At 37.8% G+C, this 18,117-nt stretch overlaps 1 protein-coding gene across 1 annotated transcript in view; it reads right to left on the bottom strand.

The window, feature by feature from the left end:
* Positions 1-12,021, bottom strand: part of SK (small conductance calcium-activated potassium channel) — a 79,440-nt gene extending 67,419 nt beyond the window's left edge. The window contains exon 1 of the mRNA XM_011299632.1: positions 11,667-12,021. The gene's annotated coding sequence lies outside the window, so the exon portion shown is untranslated. The remainder of the gene's footprint in view (positions 1-11,666) is intronic.
* Between the last annotated feature and the right edge of the window lie 6,096 nt (positions 12,022-18,117).

Genomic DNA, 18,117 nt, shown 5'->3' with positions numbered 1-18,117 from the left:
ATTCGAAATTTTTGAAAAAGTATCAGGGGAGCATGAAACTCGAGGAGATATTCACTGAAATTGAAAAATTCGAAATTTTTGAAAAAATATCAGGGGAACATGACCATCGAGGAGGTATTCACTGAAATTGAAAAATTCAAAATTTCTGAAAAAATATCAGGGGAGGATGAAAATCGAGCAGGTATTCACTGCAATTTGAAAATTTGAAATTTTTGAAAAAGTATCAGGGGCGCATGAAACTCGAGAAGCTATTCACTGAAATTGAAAAATTCGAAATTTTTGAAAAAGTATCAGGGTAACACAAAAATCGAGGAGGTATAAATTGTCAATGTTTTTTACACTATTTTTCAAAGTAGAAATTTTTGACGTGAAAAGAGCGGACGTACCATTTGCGAGAGGGCGAGGGATTTCGGGGTCTTTATCGATTCGGTCGAAAGTCTTTGCTCTTGTACTCTTGTCTTGTTTAAACAAACTCCCACGATGCTCCAGAAACGTCAGGGAGCTTACGATGTCTTTATCGCCCTTCAACACGAACACAGTCATCAGGGGATGTGACGGCGACGAGACACAACGGGGTGGAAAAAACATGCCGTCTTCAGGAATGTTTCCTTTTTGTTAAGGGTGTCACGACACAGATAACGAGCTATTGCTTTCCAAGCCGATTATCGAAGACGGTTCTGCCAAAATTGCTTATTAAACCCACACGAAAAGAATACATGTTTTTAAATTTTTCCCTTCAAATTTTGGAATCTATTAATTCATTGAATTTCAATCAAATGTAGGAACAATTTTATTTTCCAGAGTATTTCCTACAATTGACGTTGACCCACATTTTTTAAAATAATTTCCATAATAAAACGATTTTAAATCTTTTTTTGTAATCGTTTTTCTTTGAATGCCCGGTTTTCACAGGAATTACGTGTGCAATAAAATTATATCGGTTATCACTTTTAATGTTTCGGGGGTGATATCGTGGGTTTAAAAATAAACGATCATATATCCGAAAATAAAAAGATTCCCGGGATTAAAAGGTCAAATATAGATAGTTTACGACTTTTTGGTATTTGATTTATCGGAATTCTTATTTTGGTGTGCTTGACCTTTTTTATTTTTAAAGGATGATAGATGAAATATGCATGTAATATATTTTTTCGATATTCGCGAGATTTTCCCACAAAAAAAATTAGATATTCTATTTAAAAAATCACCAAAATGCCACATTATGAACATTTAAATATATTCTCGAATTTCAAATAATTGGAAATCCAGGAAAATTCGCTACAAAATATTTGTATTTATAGGAAATCTGAAATTTCCGTTAGATTGATATTTCTACAACAGTAGATTTTCATTGCCCTTGTTTTTCAAACACCAGTACATAATATGTTCAGCACACAATATTGTTAATTTAAATTCCATTTGATTTACTGAAAATTTGAATTTCATTGAATTTTTAACTGCCAAGGATTTCCTGAGATCAATAAAATCAATTTCTCAACGCGCAATTCCCCCAACGATATTTTGAATAAACTCATCAATTTTTGAAATCAATCAAAACACGAGATTGGGTGGAAAATTGTTTCCTCGAATGAAATTATTGCCGGAATATATCTAGTTGAAAAAAAAAACGCCACTCCGTGGTGCAGTAGAATTCACCGATTACTGTTAAAAAAACGACAAATCCACAAATCGCCAGATTCGGCCGGATTAATTCATTCGTAATTGAAGAATACATTGAACGAATTTTTCCGCTTTCTTTTTTTCCTTTTGGCAATGATTGAACCGAAGTCCATCGCTCCTATTGATTCTGACTTGTGACTTTTATTATCCCGAAAATTATCCATTTATATTTTTTTCTTGAATTAAATTCAAAAAAACATTACATGATTTTTTTTCAGAAGGGCACAGTCATTAGAAATTTCCAAGAGACGCGCTAGAAATTACTGCGGAGAAGTGGTAAAATTCAACTGCCACTGTCAGTCAGCAATCAGCAGTAACAAGACAAACAGAGTGCATCAGTCTGAACTCTTGATGCATGTTGTTAAACCTGCAATTCAATGTCACGCGTTTCTTTTTTTCCCCGGACGTCTATCTGCTTCCAATTATCCTAATGGATTGAGAATACTGAATTCCCGACGAAGGCGCGACTACCAATTCTGCATTCGATGAATTACGGTCTATTTTCCCTGGTGATGCGACGACAGGCGGATTAAAATGTAATTGACGAGATGCCCCTGATAATATCGATGAATCCAAATTTTCCAAACAGAATTCCATCGCAACAAAAAGCCGTGTCACCTTAAATTTCACAAAAAATTTACATTAATTGCTTTTTATTAATTTATTGGAGTTTTCCAGGGTTTTATCAATTACCACGTAAAAAAAAATTCACGGAGATTAGGCAGAGCGAAATTGATGAATTCAATTTCAATTTTTAGGATTTTATCTCAATATTCGTTAATGAGTTTCCTGCACACAAAAAAAATTGAAAGTTTTTCTAAGACTTCCGGTTATAATTGCGCCATGATTCCACCGGAAGTTTACGAATCGAGAATGCGAAGATAAACAAGACAATTAAACCTGAGGAAAGAAAAAAAAAGCGGTCTCACCGGAGTCGGGAGTTTTCTACTCGAGTAAAGTGTCACCGTAACGAGGAAGTTACGGATTCATTTGTCTCCGGGGTGTGCAAGGACGTATCATTCGACGGAAAATTGCATAGTTGATGTCCCATCGCAATTCAACAACTTTGCATTGCGAATATTACGGTCGTTCTGATGTAGTGACTTCAACGCTTTAGCACAATGGGTATTGCAATGGTGGATCTGATGGAATTCGCCGGGGAATTCGTCTTGAATTGTTCTCTAAAGTGTGAATGGTCGGGAAGTGTAATTGTGAATCGATAAAATAACAAGAGCCCCAAGGAAAAAAAATCCTCTATGTTGCAAAAAAAAAAAAATGTTTACCAAAAATAAACTATGCATTTCTTTCATTTTTATATTTCTCTTGAATCGTCACCGATAGCTATCCAGAAAAAAACTTCAATTTCCGGAGTTGAATTTAACTATTCCGAACACTTCCATTCGCTCGAAGTTCGTCGACTTTGCGAAGAAAAATGCTTTTATTTTCCAGACAAAAAAAAAAAGTTGGAAATGTCATTTCGCCCGGCCGAGTTTTCAGCCGCAAATAATTCAAACTTTCCGAGTTACTTCATTGTTTTTTCATCTGTTGTCATGCGAGAATCGGCGAGTTTTCATTACACATTTTTCTGTGTCTCCATATGAGGTTACGTAAGAGTAAATATACTAGGGCCTTGACGACATGAGAAAACAACGACCGGAGAATCGATACAATTCATTATCGATGGAGAACCATCAGAACTCACTCACCCTTCTTTACTCAGGGTTCTTATGACCTTTTCGGATGGATACCAGCAATTACGCTTTATCCATCGTTTAATAAAACGTTTTCGATGATTCGTTAAAATGTCAGCTTTTAATTGTTCTCGAGGGTAAAGGTAATTGGGGAATATCGCCCCGGAATACCAGCATTCATCTAAATCCTCCATCAAAAAATGAATAATCCCTCCAAAGAATTGCAATTTTATCTGCAATTCCCCGATTTTTATCGGGTCGTAATTATATCCCTAATAATTGCTGTCGTATTTTCTTCATGGTGTTGTTAAAATTCGCATGATTCAATTATCAATGACGCCGGCCAGGCGGTTAAAAAACCGGTGATAGCATTTTCTCTCTGTGGAGATCTCTCAGGAAATTCCGTGCGTTTTTTTTCTCTCAGAGATTACCTGAAGAAAAAAAAATGGTGGAAGGAGGATAGGTTCTTTCAGCGCTGTTTCACCTTTAGTGAGTGGGGCCGGACCGCACCGGGTTTCGCATTAACAGCTCGAGCACTTGGAGCGAATGAGCATGTACCTAACCAATTCACCGAGGGGGATTTATGTACCAGAAAAGTGACTCCCCACAACTGTATCACTGAGAAAATATATGAATACAAGCTGGCGTGGACTAATGAGTAGAGCACGGGGGTAAGAGCATCCGGATGAGATTCTCTCGGGGAGTCCTCCTTTCTCACCCTCTTGGCTATTCTTTTTTTTTTCAGACTATTTCTCTGGTCGACGGATTTCTTTCTCCGAGGCCAATCTCTTGGTTTTCATGACCGAGTAGCAATGACACTGCAACACAGCTTATTTTTATTCAAGCGGGTTATCCAGTTCAGCTCGTTTGTATGAACATCTCGTTGAAGAAAAAAACGTAATCTCGGATAGCTTGATTTTTAAGTGGCTGCACTTGGTATTTCAGTTGAAATATTAATAAATATTAATAATTATACTCTTTGCATTCAGGTTTTGCGGTTCAGGCTCCTTTTTCTCTCCTGCAGTCCACACAAAAATAATTATTTGAGAATTTTTCGATTCAAAATAATGAAATTTGTGATTGAAGTAAATTTTTTGCAAAATGGTTTCGACAAAACGGCAGTTTGAATTATTTTACTGCGGAAAATTTGAGTTCTGTCGATTCTAGTGAAATTATTGATTGAAACTATGCATTTTACATTGGCGTTCTAATTAAATTTTGAATGATCAATAGAATTGATTGAAATTACAGGGATCGATTGTAATAAAAAATTTCCAAGAGATGCAAGGGGAAGTTGAGCCTAAAATTTTTAATGTCATGTCTCTCGGCGGGAAAATGGTCGGTCTTAATGAACAATTGTGTTTATGATGCGTCCTCCGAGGCAATAAAATATCCCTGCACCACTGGAGATCGATCTAAAAAAATGGTGACACGTGAAATAAAAGGTCTCTCCTAATGCGACGGGGAAATCAAGAGTGATACAGCTCTCACCCACTTTCCTCCCAGCTGAAGCCCACATATAGGTACATTTTTTTTATGCCCACAAAAGCCATAAAGATGGCCGTAAAAAAGTAGAAAACACTGTTCCATGATATATCGTAACATGAAAGTCGGCTGTTAGAGCTTACTTCCCTATTTTCTACGTTTATCAGCTTGAGTTTGTCACGAGTGGTCAGTGCATCGGACACTCCAATGTCCACACATTGAATTCCGTTGAAAAATGTAGGATATCCCAATGGTTTTCATTTCCACAATTATTCGCCGATGGTATTTCTCGAATTTCTCAGTATAACATTCTCCCACTCACAGTCTATAAAGTATCAATTATCTCAAACGATTGTCTGTCTATGAGATGGCAATATTTATCTCTCTTCCCAGAATTTTTATTCAAATATGACCCGAGGTATTCTAAATGGAAAACGTTTCGCGTTCTACTTTTACTATTCTGAATTTTTTTCCTGAAGTTTCGGGTTCATTTATTGGACATTTTATGAAATTCTCGTCGTGAAAATTCCGAATTCAAATTTATAATCCTGGAAATGGGAATGAATTGCGGAGTTCAATTCAATTATTTAGTTGTGAAGAGAAAATTGAAGGGAATATACTTTTTTCTGGAAAATACAGTCCCCATGGGTAAAATTATGGATTTATGGAATTAGAAGGAAATTTTATCTGTAACTCCGTATTTTCCAGTGAATTTACGTAAAAATTATTAATATTGTGATCTGACTTTCTGATTACCTAAATGGTCACGTAATCTTTCACTTTTCTTCATGCAGCAATACATCATGGTCTGAAATACTTCGGTTAAGAATAAATTCTACATTCTTGGCAACCCCCCAACGGATTTATAGAGAAAAGTGAGAAAGTATAAATACCCGTTAATAATTATACATCTCGATTCGTCAAATAATTTAAACCAACCGCATCGAGATTTTAACGCGACGAGAGGTTGAATTATTTTGGGGCTCGAAATGCAATTTCGGGGAGTCTCAGAGGAACTCTACGAATATCTTTCCAATTTTATTCGGCAAGGGGATCAGGGGCTGCAGGTGGATTAACGGGAAAATCATGAGAGTGGGAACCGAAAATACCGAGGGATCGATACGGTTCAATGAGCCCATCGACTCTTGGCCGAGTTTTACCACTGGTTTTGTTATTCATCGAGGATCCTGAGGTGAATGGAGAATCATTATACGAGCACTTGAGACCGATACTCTATTGGCACTTTCTGGATATCCTTTCATCGAAAATTATCAAGTGTGAGATTGTGCCCCAAGTGCAAGAGAATTTTTTTAACTCGGGTAAAAAAAATTGTCATCGGAATATTTTTTCCAAATTTTCAAAATATTTCTCGAAAACTTTTCGGAAAATTTTTTTAATCATTTTCTAGAAATTTTTGGGAATATTATTTTTTCTTTTTATTATACTGTTGTTTTCTCACTTTTTTTTATCTTTTAATATTCTCAAAAAATACGCCATCTAAATTATTAAAAAAATTTTCTTATTCAAATTTTTGAAAATTTGGAAAAAATATTCCTATTACAATTTTTTTTACCCGGGAAATTAAAAGCGAAGGCAAATTTCTCTACTCCTGGAAAAAATCCCGCCAGTCTGAAAACTTTTGGTGATCGAGGAAAACCTTCATGGAAAATTTAATTGTCATTCCGTAAAATGGGAAAGTATCCAGAATTTTTACGTTGAATAGAAATTATGTCGAACAGAATTAAAAATTGAGATTAGTTCCGTAATTTTCTTGCCCGCATCGATTTGTTTAATGGGGTGTTAGAGTTTTTTTTATTAATGTTAAAAGACTAGACTTTTCTCCTTAAATAGAATTAATGACATTTTCCCGGAAAATTCAGTAAAATTTCCTTCCTGGGACATTAAACAGTGTTTTGGTAAAAAAAATGTTGCTCTCGAGTGCAACACGCACATCAGTGTCAATAGCGGCAATTGATGGTGTTCGGTCGATACACTCGATATATCGATATACTTGAGGACTTGGGTGGATAGGGACAGAATTGTGAATGACTGATTTCAGGTTTTGCCTTTGTGCCTTTGCTCACGCAGTGTGTCATTGCCATCGACTGCGGTCGTGGTTCGATTATTGATAGGAGAGATTTAGTTTGACTCGAGAAATAATCGACATGAATTGTGGGGCTGTTGAAAATTTTTGACAGTTCCATTAAAACTCCATAGAATTTTCTCACCGAAAATCCAAAATTTGATAGAAAAGTCAAATGTTAAATGTTCAATTCACTGCGATTCTTCTAGCTGTCACTCAAATTTTTTCATCAAATTCCTCTGCATAATCCACTGATAATTTATTTTAAAAACGATTAAATTGAGCAACGAATCCAAATAAAAACAAATTACTGAGATCAATTTGAATAAACCTGAATTTTTATCGAGATCGTATTATTATCGAACCGTTCAACTATTCACCTTATTTTATTCATAAATAAACATCGTGCCTTCAGTGTAAAAAAATTCACTTATCCCCCTAAAAAAAATGAAATTTTAAATAAATTGAAAAAATCAAATTAAATGTACGTTCACCCTTTATTCCAGCCATCAGGAATTCCAGTAATTCCGGGGACATTCCATTCTTTCCACAGCAAAAAAAAATGAATTGCAATAGTTCTATAGCGAGCGTTGAAAAGGTCAGGAAATTTTTCCCACAAACTATAGTGGAAGAGCGGAGTTCGAAGCCCGAAGCCCCTCCCGAGAAGTTTTAAATGGTTTCCCCAATCAGCATCTCAGCCCTCAACTTTGTTATGCTGCCTTTCAACCACGAGAATCGCCGTATATTCCCACCTCATCCTCACCCCAATTCATCAAACTCGATTTTTTTTACACTTTATACCGCGCCGGAATGGAGTCCTAACTCCAAAAGCCGTCCATCGCCATGTAAATTTATGCTCCTCCACTTCGGCATTGAAACTTGTTGAAAAGACTCGGAATTATCCTGGATTTTTCATGGGATATGAAACATTTTAAATACACAAGATCCCCCACACTTTTTTTGCGGCATCAACTTCCCCGGAGAAACTACTCGATTTTTTTTTTCAATTAATTTCAAGTTTCTAATCAATCGATGGTCGCCCCCACGTGCTATTTGTGTGTAAATTATTCAGGCGATCACCTATCATTCCTTCCGAAGAGTAATGAACTCTTGTTTTAATTAATTTTTGGAGAATTTAGAGAAATTAAAAATTTTCGCAGCGATTTTTTTATGAGAACGCAAATAGTCAGAGCTAAATTATAATTAATGAAATTTTTACAGTCCGAGAAAGAAATGTATGGAGTCTGAGTAATTAGTAGGAAAATCCGCGGTGAAAGGGAAGAGGGCCCTTCCCTAAAGTCCCATCGGAGAATCCGGGCATGAAACTTATCATCATAAATCAAGTCTTTGTGGGCTCATGCTTCCGCGAATTTATATTGCAATCTGCAGTACACAGATTTAAGTGCTGAAGAATATTAATTCTCATACAGTAAAATGCGCTGACATTAAAAAAAAAATCCTGCCGATATTCCCTTTCATCAATAAATAAATAACAAATAACAACTCTATCAAATTTCACCCAAAGTATTTTTTTTTCGGAGAAAATATGGACCGAGAGCATTTGAATTTCCATACCTAGCGAAAAGGTAAATAAAACAATCGGATTGTTGAAAAAAAAACATCGATTTTATTTATCGAGATATGGCGGATTATCGGGCACCATTGAATAAAGTTTCTCGCAAAATATGATTTTTTTTATCATCCCCCTTTTCGATAAAAACTGTGAATCCCCTGATCCTAAAAAATCACCCATTATTTTTTGACATGAAAGAATAGACGGATGAATAAAAAATAGCTAAAAAATGTAATAAAACGAGAATCAACGACCATTTTTGGTTCACTGTGTGCCATATGCTTTATTAAATAAAAAATTGGGAAGCCAATCAATTTTATCTTTTCTATCATGTTTTCATTGATATATCCTAGACGAGAGTAACCCATGAAATTCCAATTCCCCGCCTATTTACCATCTATTTTTTATAAATATTAATTTATAACAACATGTTTCTCAATTCAAATCATGACCACAAGGATTTTGGCTTCTCATTACACGACTTGTCACGTAATAATTCCGAAACTTTTTCAGGGATCTATAATTCACCGGAACTTCCTCCCCTGTGATAAAAACTTTATTCTCCCCCAAGATGATCTCCTGGTAAAAAAATGAAAAAATCATGCGTTCCTCCCCCGTTAGTCGGCGTAAATACCGGATTCTCCCTGTTTTATTTCCACGAGCACATGCTGAGTTTTCCACGGTATTTCCCGCACATTATATCCCCAACTGAACTGCAAGGAGTATAAAACACAGAGGGTTCGGTCTTCAGAAAATTTATCTCAAAAGAATGGGAATAAATGTTTGTGTTGACACTCGGTTGTCATGCGTACGCGAGTGTCATCCGCTCTTTTTTTTTTCCCCTTTTTTTTTTCCCCACCCCTTTTACTTCCACCCCTTGGGGTTTTCCCCCCTTTTTTTTTTTTTTCACGCCAAGAATACCAACGAATTTGTCATTGTCACGCTCCAGTTTCCGTGTCACCTATTCTGTTCTTCTTCTCCCCGTTGTTCCTCAATCTTGACCTACAACTTTCGTCAAAAGCCAAACAGTCGCTCAGAATCACTCCCTGGGATGGAATGGAGTACTTCAATACAAACATAGTCTGACCATGCCCAGGGGCTCTCTCATTTCTACTGAAACGTGCGCGGCATTTTACTCAGTCATATCAAAATAGTCTTTTATCACGCATACACTATTCTTAGGCTTTATGGACCATCGTAAAACGACACGTTTGGTACGTGACAACAAAGAATACATCGTATAAGTCATAATATCAGCCAAATTGCACGGTCCTTCCGTTTTACTGGCATTCACAGTTACTTTTAGATCAACAAACTGCTAATTAGAGAAACACATTACTACGAGTACGTCAAGCCCTAACTGTTTTTACTCTTCAAATTTTTTTTCTACAAATTATGAGAGTAATTCTTGCAAAAAAAAAAAAAAACAATATCGAAATCATCGCAATACGCAATTTATAAAATTTCTTCTCGAATTGAACCTGAAAAATTCTTGTGCGTTGATTAAAAGTTTTGGGAATTTATGTGTGAAATTTTTGTAAAGAATTGTGCTTCACGGATTGATAATTGGAAATGCATCAATTAATCTGATTGGCGCCTGAAAAAGAGCCCCAGACATCGAAAACTCCGTTTCCATGGTAACACTTGCACTGGCTGCCATAAAAGATGTACAAACCCCTTGAAAAGCCAAGAGCAAAGTGAAATCGAATAGCACAATAACCATTCTCTATATTTTTATCCCGCCTGAGCCTCGAGTGGCCCCATTTCCCGCTTTTAATTAATTCATTAAACCTTTATTCCCGGCTGACTGAAGGAGGCAAGTCAGGAGGAGTTGAACTTTCTGTGAAAGGAAACCCAGGTCGGGACAACAGTTGCATGTTGACCGGTGCATCTAGCATTCAATAGGCCACAAACTCATTAAATTCACTCATCCATGCTCGGCCTTATTACGAGAAAATTCAATACTCCCAAGCGTCCGAGAATAGCGACCAAAGGAGATCCTAAACTCCATGTGGGATCGCAAACGCTCAGAGACAATGAAAATTGCAACCGAAAGGGGAGAAGGGTTGACAGGAATATCTTCTGAGAAAATCACTCTTAAAATTTCAACCTAAACAACTTGACATTTTCACCAACAATATTTACATTAAATTTATCTCCATTTTGTTACTGAAAAAGCCGTTGATGTCTTGAATATTCAATGGAATTCTAATTCTCCGACCCATACGATCATTAAAACGATGAAAAGGAATGAAAATGCAGGGAAATTTTCCGGAAATCTCGGTCTTTTGAAAATTCTATGATATTTCTGACTGGCAAATGCGCAAATGAAAAAAATTTCTCTGACGGTGAAAACTGCGAAAGAAATTTCTTTGATGTTGAAAAAAAAGTCACAATATTCTTGGCATAATGACACGTTCATTATAATTCGCCTACAAAAAGAGTCTAAAAATAGAAATGAAAAACAGAAGGTAATGTGAAAAACTATTGAATCGAATCGGGTCAGAAAAAAATTTGGTGTATCCATGCGAAGAGAGAAAATATTTGAAAGATTCTGTGTCATATAAGCGCATCTTTGCGCATGCGTTTTGCCCACTTCGTTACTAAATAATAAATGCGAACTGGTGGAATAAAATTTCTATCATGATAAACGGAATACCTTCACCTCTCAATATTTTAAATCTAATTTAATAAAAAATAAAATGGACTACAAAAAATAGTCATTGAGCGATATGTATATAAAATGCGAGTATACAAAAAGAATAAAAAGTAATAAAATAGAAATTTTAATCACTCGGCTACTAATTAAAATCTGGCACCACAGACAATTGTGATTGCGAGTGCACCCCGAATTTCCAAAGTAATATAAACCATCAGAATATCCCGGGGCGGTAATTCCGTGAATCCACTAGAAACGTCATAACCCCGATAGAATAATCACAGAGCATCTGTTTATGTACCGACCAGCGCATAGCCGTTCAAATATTCACGGAATAATCGCTAACCCGACGACGAGCCCGTCCTCGTCAACAACTCACCGTAGAACCGGCATCGCGACGCCACGTGGACAAAGCCCGGTGATAAAACGCGACCCCCAGCCGGATGGCCAAAAGACCCCTCCCCAAAAAAAAAGTAAAAAATAAAAACAAATTACCTCGTCAGTGTACATGGCTAGATAGTCCTCTCCACATTGCTCGGAAAAACCACCACTGAATTACCACCACATGAAAGTTCTCCAGCGGTCCGAAATCCCCATCACAAGAGGGACAAAAAAAAAAAGCCCGAACTTTTCCAAAACAAACGCAACAGATAACGCAGCAAACGAACGCAACTCGTCAGGCAATTGAATTCGCGAAAAATCGATAAAAGCCGCGAGGGGTGGTAAATTTTTCGACACAGCCCGACGTAATGATAGGACGCGTGATAAGGAGCCGTGATAAAAATGCGTGCGGTATCGCAAGATGAGTGACGTCGGGTCGACGTCTTGAGAAGGCGTTCGCAGTGCAACACACCCGCACACTGAGGGTAGAAACGTGGTTGCCGTCGCGACGCAGAACCTACTGCTTCGGCGCGACTCGTTCACCTCCGTCGGGCGGCCCAAATTAACGTGGAACGTGGGTGAACGACGGAGAGGGTGATACGGGGTAACACACATTGATAAAATCCACTGGCCGGTGTATGCACGTGTCGGTAGAACGTGTGTTATGTGTGCTCGATATAGGATGTACGCCCATGTGTACCGAGGGGGGAGTCTAATCGTGCGCTTCTAACGACCACTGTAGAACGCGAGACACTTTTGGTATAGTCTACGTTAGTGTACTCATCCTCGTTGTCATGACGACGTTAATTCAAAAATATACCGTCGACAAAATGGATTACCCGTTATGAGCACGGATCAGCCTTTCTACCATCCCTCGTTCACATTTTTTAACGTCACTTGACAGAGATATATTTTGCATTTTTTTTTTGGGGTTTGAGATTGAGATTACACTGGTCTCGGATTGATTTAGTACGGAGTATCACCGATTTTGAGGAACTCCTCTTGACCTCCTCTTCGGGATGTTGGGATTCTATAGAATATATTCGGTGGGTCATTCATAAATCCATAAATGAACACGTGATTTTATTGGGAAAATTTCTGGAAAGGGTGAACATCCATAAATTTGGAATGTTCAGGTCAATCGTTTCCCATTAACATCGATGATTGATATTCAAAATTAATTATGATATTCTGATGTGCTGGAATGAATATTGATAATTAAATAAAAATCAACGTATCGTATAATTTTCAGACAAATTTGAAATTCCCTCGGGTCCTCGTATAAGATAAAATTCCGTATCTTTTTCCGCTCTATTTGTCGATTATTCTGGCGTGGCGATTATTGAGATTGAAGGGTTGAGGGACTAGTCAGCATTTTAATGATCATTTTCCATAATTAAATTGTCTAGGGTCATTATTATTTATGGAGTGTGGGCACTTTGGTCGTAGGTTGAGAGAGATTTTAATGGGAAAATTCATGAATGATCTTGATGATGATGAAGTGGAGGTAATGGAAAATGACGGGGTTGTTCGGGTGCATCGCTAAATTGTAGTTCACACTGGCGACTCACTGTCAAAGGGTCAGTGAACTTTGTTGCGCTGGCGCGTAACTCCCTGCTGTTGCACTACTCCCTTGAATTCACACCGACAAATGTACGTTACTCACTCTCACTCAGGAATAAAGCCCCCGTGTGCTTTTTCGTGTGCCAAACACCAAGTCTTCTCGGATATATACCACGTCGCGCCTTGTACCGGAAGAATTCGGGCCTCTGGTTCAACAGTCTCGAGCGAAAATATCGATCAGGGGCTGTTGGAAGTGGTGGATTACTTGAGGGGATGTCAAAAGCTCCTGTTGAATTTTTCTTTTTTTCATGGGGCGGAAAAAACAATAAAAAATCTCCTGACAAATCAATTTTAAATATTTATGAATCTACCACAGCTCGAAATTTTCATTTTCGTTTTCGTCGTTTTTGCAGAGGAGATTAAGAGCTACGAAAAAGTATTCATAAAAATTGTGTTATCTCGCCTAGATTCAGAGATTGCAGACGGAAAGCCACTCATTTGCTAAATCGACCCATTACCGTTATTTCTACCGGTTTTCGCTGCTGAATTTTAAGGTGAATTTGATTTCTAATCGCGAAAATTGAAGACTACATTTTGTGGGGTTGAAAAAAATGGTGGGAAAAAAATTTAAGAGCATTTCGAATTTGTAAACAGCAAAATTACAAAGTAAAATATAGTAGGCATCGATTTTCACATAAAAATTATTCATGACACGACTTAACTTATTCGCGAATCCAAACAACATTGAAAACCGTATAAAAATAGTTCTCCGTGAAATTTCCCCGTTAAAAAAATTAACAATGTAATTAAAACTCGAGAGAGCGTGCAGTCCTTTTGAAGCCAACATTTTGAGAAAACCTGGAACATAAAATTAAGCACTTGTGCGAACGTTTCAAACCTTCACACTCAAAGGCATCTCTGAAATCGTGAAATTGAATAATCCAGCCTGCATGTGGAAACTTTACGCCAGAAAGACGAGTAGTGCGCATTGCTGGACATAAAGCGCTGAACAAGTGGAAACAGGAGATACAGAAAGACGTGAAAAATGGTGCATCAGGGAAGAAAAAAAAATTTGTAGGAACACTTGGAGGAGCGACGAGCAAATGGGAATGCCTTTTTGTTTACTGTTTCCTGGCACTTTGTCAAAGTAAAAAAGCGAGAGAGTGCCACCGAGAGAGAGTATTACAATGTCAGGTGGTGGGTATTTACGGCCGAAGGAGATGAGACAAGGTGAGGAATCCCACGTGAATGGTTGAGGGGGTGGTACCTTCAAATGGACACGGGTCATTCCACCGAACATCAAAGGCCACTGACACATCAACTCTCGTTCGATTTTTTTCGCCCATTAATTCTCCTTACCCCATTTTTTTTTCCCACATCATTTATGACGCGTCTCATATATAAAATCAAATTTTTCCCCAATTTCTCTCGTCTGTACTTTCCTCAGGTGAAAAGTTTAAAACTAGGGCGACGGGAAATTGGGGAAAATTATGGCAGGTGAGTTTATTTTTTATTTATTTTTCAACTTTCTATCGGATTTCAGCGCAGAAATCACGGGAGTCGGTGTTCATTTACAGTTGTGTTACCATCAGATCAATTGATACCTCGCGCGAATGGATTGAGATAAGAATTCGGCTTGATTCGAAAATCCTACCACTGGTTTTCCTCCACCCCAGGGCAGCGAATGATATTGCCCTCTCGATTTTTCGGGGTTTATTTTATCTGGCTATTGCACCACGTACACGTATTACAGCCAGTGGTACGTGAGTAACTTGCAGTATCTCTTATCTGCTTTTTAACTCGATTGGTAAATCTCTAGAATTTTTTCAACCCTGAGATTTCCGGAGTTGATGAGGTCGTATCCGCAGTCCTGGAAAAAATTGAAGTTTTATAGCCAATTGACAAGTGCATTCCAAATGAATCCTACAATTTTATACTTTTAATTACTTCAAAAAACTCCACGATATTTCAACCTGAAATTTCCCAATTTATGAAATTTTTTGAGAATAATTAGACTAAAATGTAGAATTTCCACAGCTTTCTTCCAAAAATATTTACATTCTTCAAATTGTGATTAAAAAAATACAATAAAAAAAAATGGAATATTATCCTAACGAGATTGATGAATTATCCCCGAGAATTGAAAGCCGAATGGTCTCCCATTCTCAAAGTAACTTCCAAAAGAATTTATCATTCTTTGGTTCATCCAGCAGTAACCGGAAATGTCTCCCCCCACGTACAACCCACCGGGTATTATACTTTCCGTATAATACCTGTCCTCAGGAAATGACTGGAATTCAATAGTTCTCTTTACCAATCCTATAAAATATGAGTGATTAATCCCCACTACGTGTATCCGGAAGGACTCGAATTTTTTTGTACCACTCACCATCTATTATGAAAGCTTCCGAAGGGTCACGGTACCCACATAAGTTAGGGGAAAGCTCTCAAAGCTTTCTCTCATTGTCGTGGCCTCGAGGAAAGTGACGTTGGTATGAAGAAACTCGATTCGTTGGCGGTCGTGGAACAAGACTCATTCTTTTTCCACCCACTCGTCTTATTCCCACTCAACGTCGCATGCTCCCCAGAAGATCGATGACACGGGGCATGCTGAATCTTTCTCTTCTGGAGAATTGATTCTCCGGAGATTTTTCAGATTATATCGTCTATCTGAACGACGCAGAGAAAAAAAATAGCCTAGTTCCAAGTAAAATTCCGTAATCGTTTCTCTTAAGACAAAAACTCACTCGATTAGACCAAAAATAGGACATACTCCTTCATCTGAAATAATAAAATAATTCATTATAGAACAACCTTGCTGAATTGAAAATTCAATACATTCTCACCAGAATATTTCAATTTTTTAACGCTGTGTATTTTTTACTAGAATTTTACAGCAATAATTTTGATAACAATCCTGGAATGGAATTTTTCTTTTACTCTTGAAACTTTTTTTCTGAACAAGAATAATAACACGTATTTTTGAAATAGTCGGATGACGGACTAATTAGGATTATTCATGATGACCTCAATTTTTCCGGACTCATTTACTACCAATCGAAAGATCAAATAATAAAAAACTCCCTCATAACGACGCCCACCAAATTTGCTGTTGATTCATCAGCCACTGGGCTGATCATAAATTTGCAAAAATAATCGAAGCTCGTTTATTCCGAGGTGAATTCGTTATCGCCAGGCCCCTCGGCCTCCGTCAAAGCTTGGACGCTCGCCAACGTATTTTTTTCCATTTTTTCATCACTCCATTCTATTTGTTCTGCATCCATTTTTGCTTTATTGCGAACAGCACAAAAAGCCTCAGCAACCGTCGAACAATGGAGGACCATTAGCTCGCGATATCCATGCGGTTGATGATTTTATGAACATCAATTATAAAACCACCCCTAACTCCTTTTCTCTGAACCTCCACAGACAGCTGTAACCCCTCAACTCCCCCCTCAAGCCTCAATCGAAATTACGCCCCCTGAATATGCAGATGCTCTAATTTCTCCCGAAAAAAATGCCCCGTGGAATTCAGCCAAGAGCAAATATATCCTCGGAGGACACGCGAGTGCAACGAGGCGAAACAAAAAAAATTCACTGAAAGTTGGGCAATTTATCAGGCTGAAGCCTCCCCCGTGAAAAGATGAAACATATGCAGGAGTTCCACATCGCTCGTTGGAGAAAGAAAAAAATGAACCGAAGCTCCACACTGTGGTAATAGCAACCCCAAAACTGTCGCTCCCCAGTGATTGGCCTAGTGCCAGGCAATTCAGGTCTCGCAGGACATGCAAGGAACATCAACAAACGATGGAATCACAATTCCAAAACTCTGTATCCAACCGCTCGATCGTTCACCCGACCACCATTGCAGCCAGAAAAAAAAAAGAATAATCGATTGTCCACATTTCCGTAGCCAATGGATAATCGCAAATGATGATGAACGATAAGAGCAATCAGTAAATTCTGGAGTCATTGGCCTTTACTACCTCGAGTCCTTTATCTTATTCCGTTTAGGTCCAGTAACCGTCTCCACTCTGTTTCCCACTGAATAAAGAAGCCGCCAAAGTCGTGGGCAAAGTTGGAATGAATAAAGTTGCTAATTTCTTTTGACTTTGTTAATCCTGCCCTGCACTCGGCAGCTGCTCCACCCATCTATCCTTAGACCAACCGAAATAATCCAGGATTTGTTATTACACGAACGGAAACAAGTTTAAGAGAAAAATCCACGACTCCCGAAAAATGATGCATACGAATCAAATTAATTTCCCCGACTAATATTTTATTTAATCCCAGATCTTCCGCAGTAAATTAAAATTCCTATGAACTTAATAAAAAATTATATGACAAGGAAATAAGTTTTCTTTAATATTCTCTCCGTAACTAAGATTTTCTACAATTTATAGCACTTTTTTATCGATTAATAATAATAAAAAAGTTAACCGCATGTCTAATGGAAATCTGGGTTACTCATCAACCAAAAAAAAAAAAATAGCTCTGGCCTCGGTTTATCGATTTTTTATTTATTCACTCAGGATATATTTGTGGGGAACGTACGAATTTTTGTGCATATAAAACCTTAATGTTTGAAGTAGCAATAAAAACAACGACTGGCTCATAAAAACACGCGGTACCCACAGCTCCATTGAACTCCGATGTATCTTCTCTAAAAAAAAAAACAGTTTGAGTCTCCACCGTAAAAGGGTTGCTCGCAGGCATTGCGTTGTATCAACGCTCTTTGGAGCAAGTGCTTTTTAATGGCTTTCATCGTAGAGCGCGAGTAATGAATAGTCAGACCTTAAATTATCGTGCACCTCCTCAGGTGGAAAACGTGAGAGTTATTGATTTCCTGAGTTTAGGGCCGGAACCGTCTCTTCTTCCAGCCTCGCACCTTCAGCCACTTTCCACTCCTGCAGGGTATTTACATGAAGAACCCTCTGTGCAAATGAAACACCCGAATTTTCCAGGTGCCTCTCGTCGTACACAAGTGAAATGATCAAACGAC

Source organism: Fopius arisanus, unplaced genomic scaffold, assembly GCF_000806365.1.
Source record: "Fopius arisanus strain USDA-PBARC FA_bdor unplaced genomic scaffold, ASM80636v1 scaffold00015, whole genome shotgun sequence".
Lineage (NCBI taxonomy): Eukaryota > Metazoa > Arthropoda > Insecta > Hymenoptera > Braconidae > Fopius > Fopius arisanus.
This window is presented reverse-complemented; position numbering and strand designations above follow the sequence as displayed.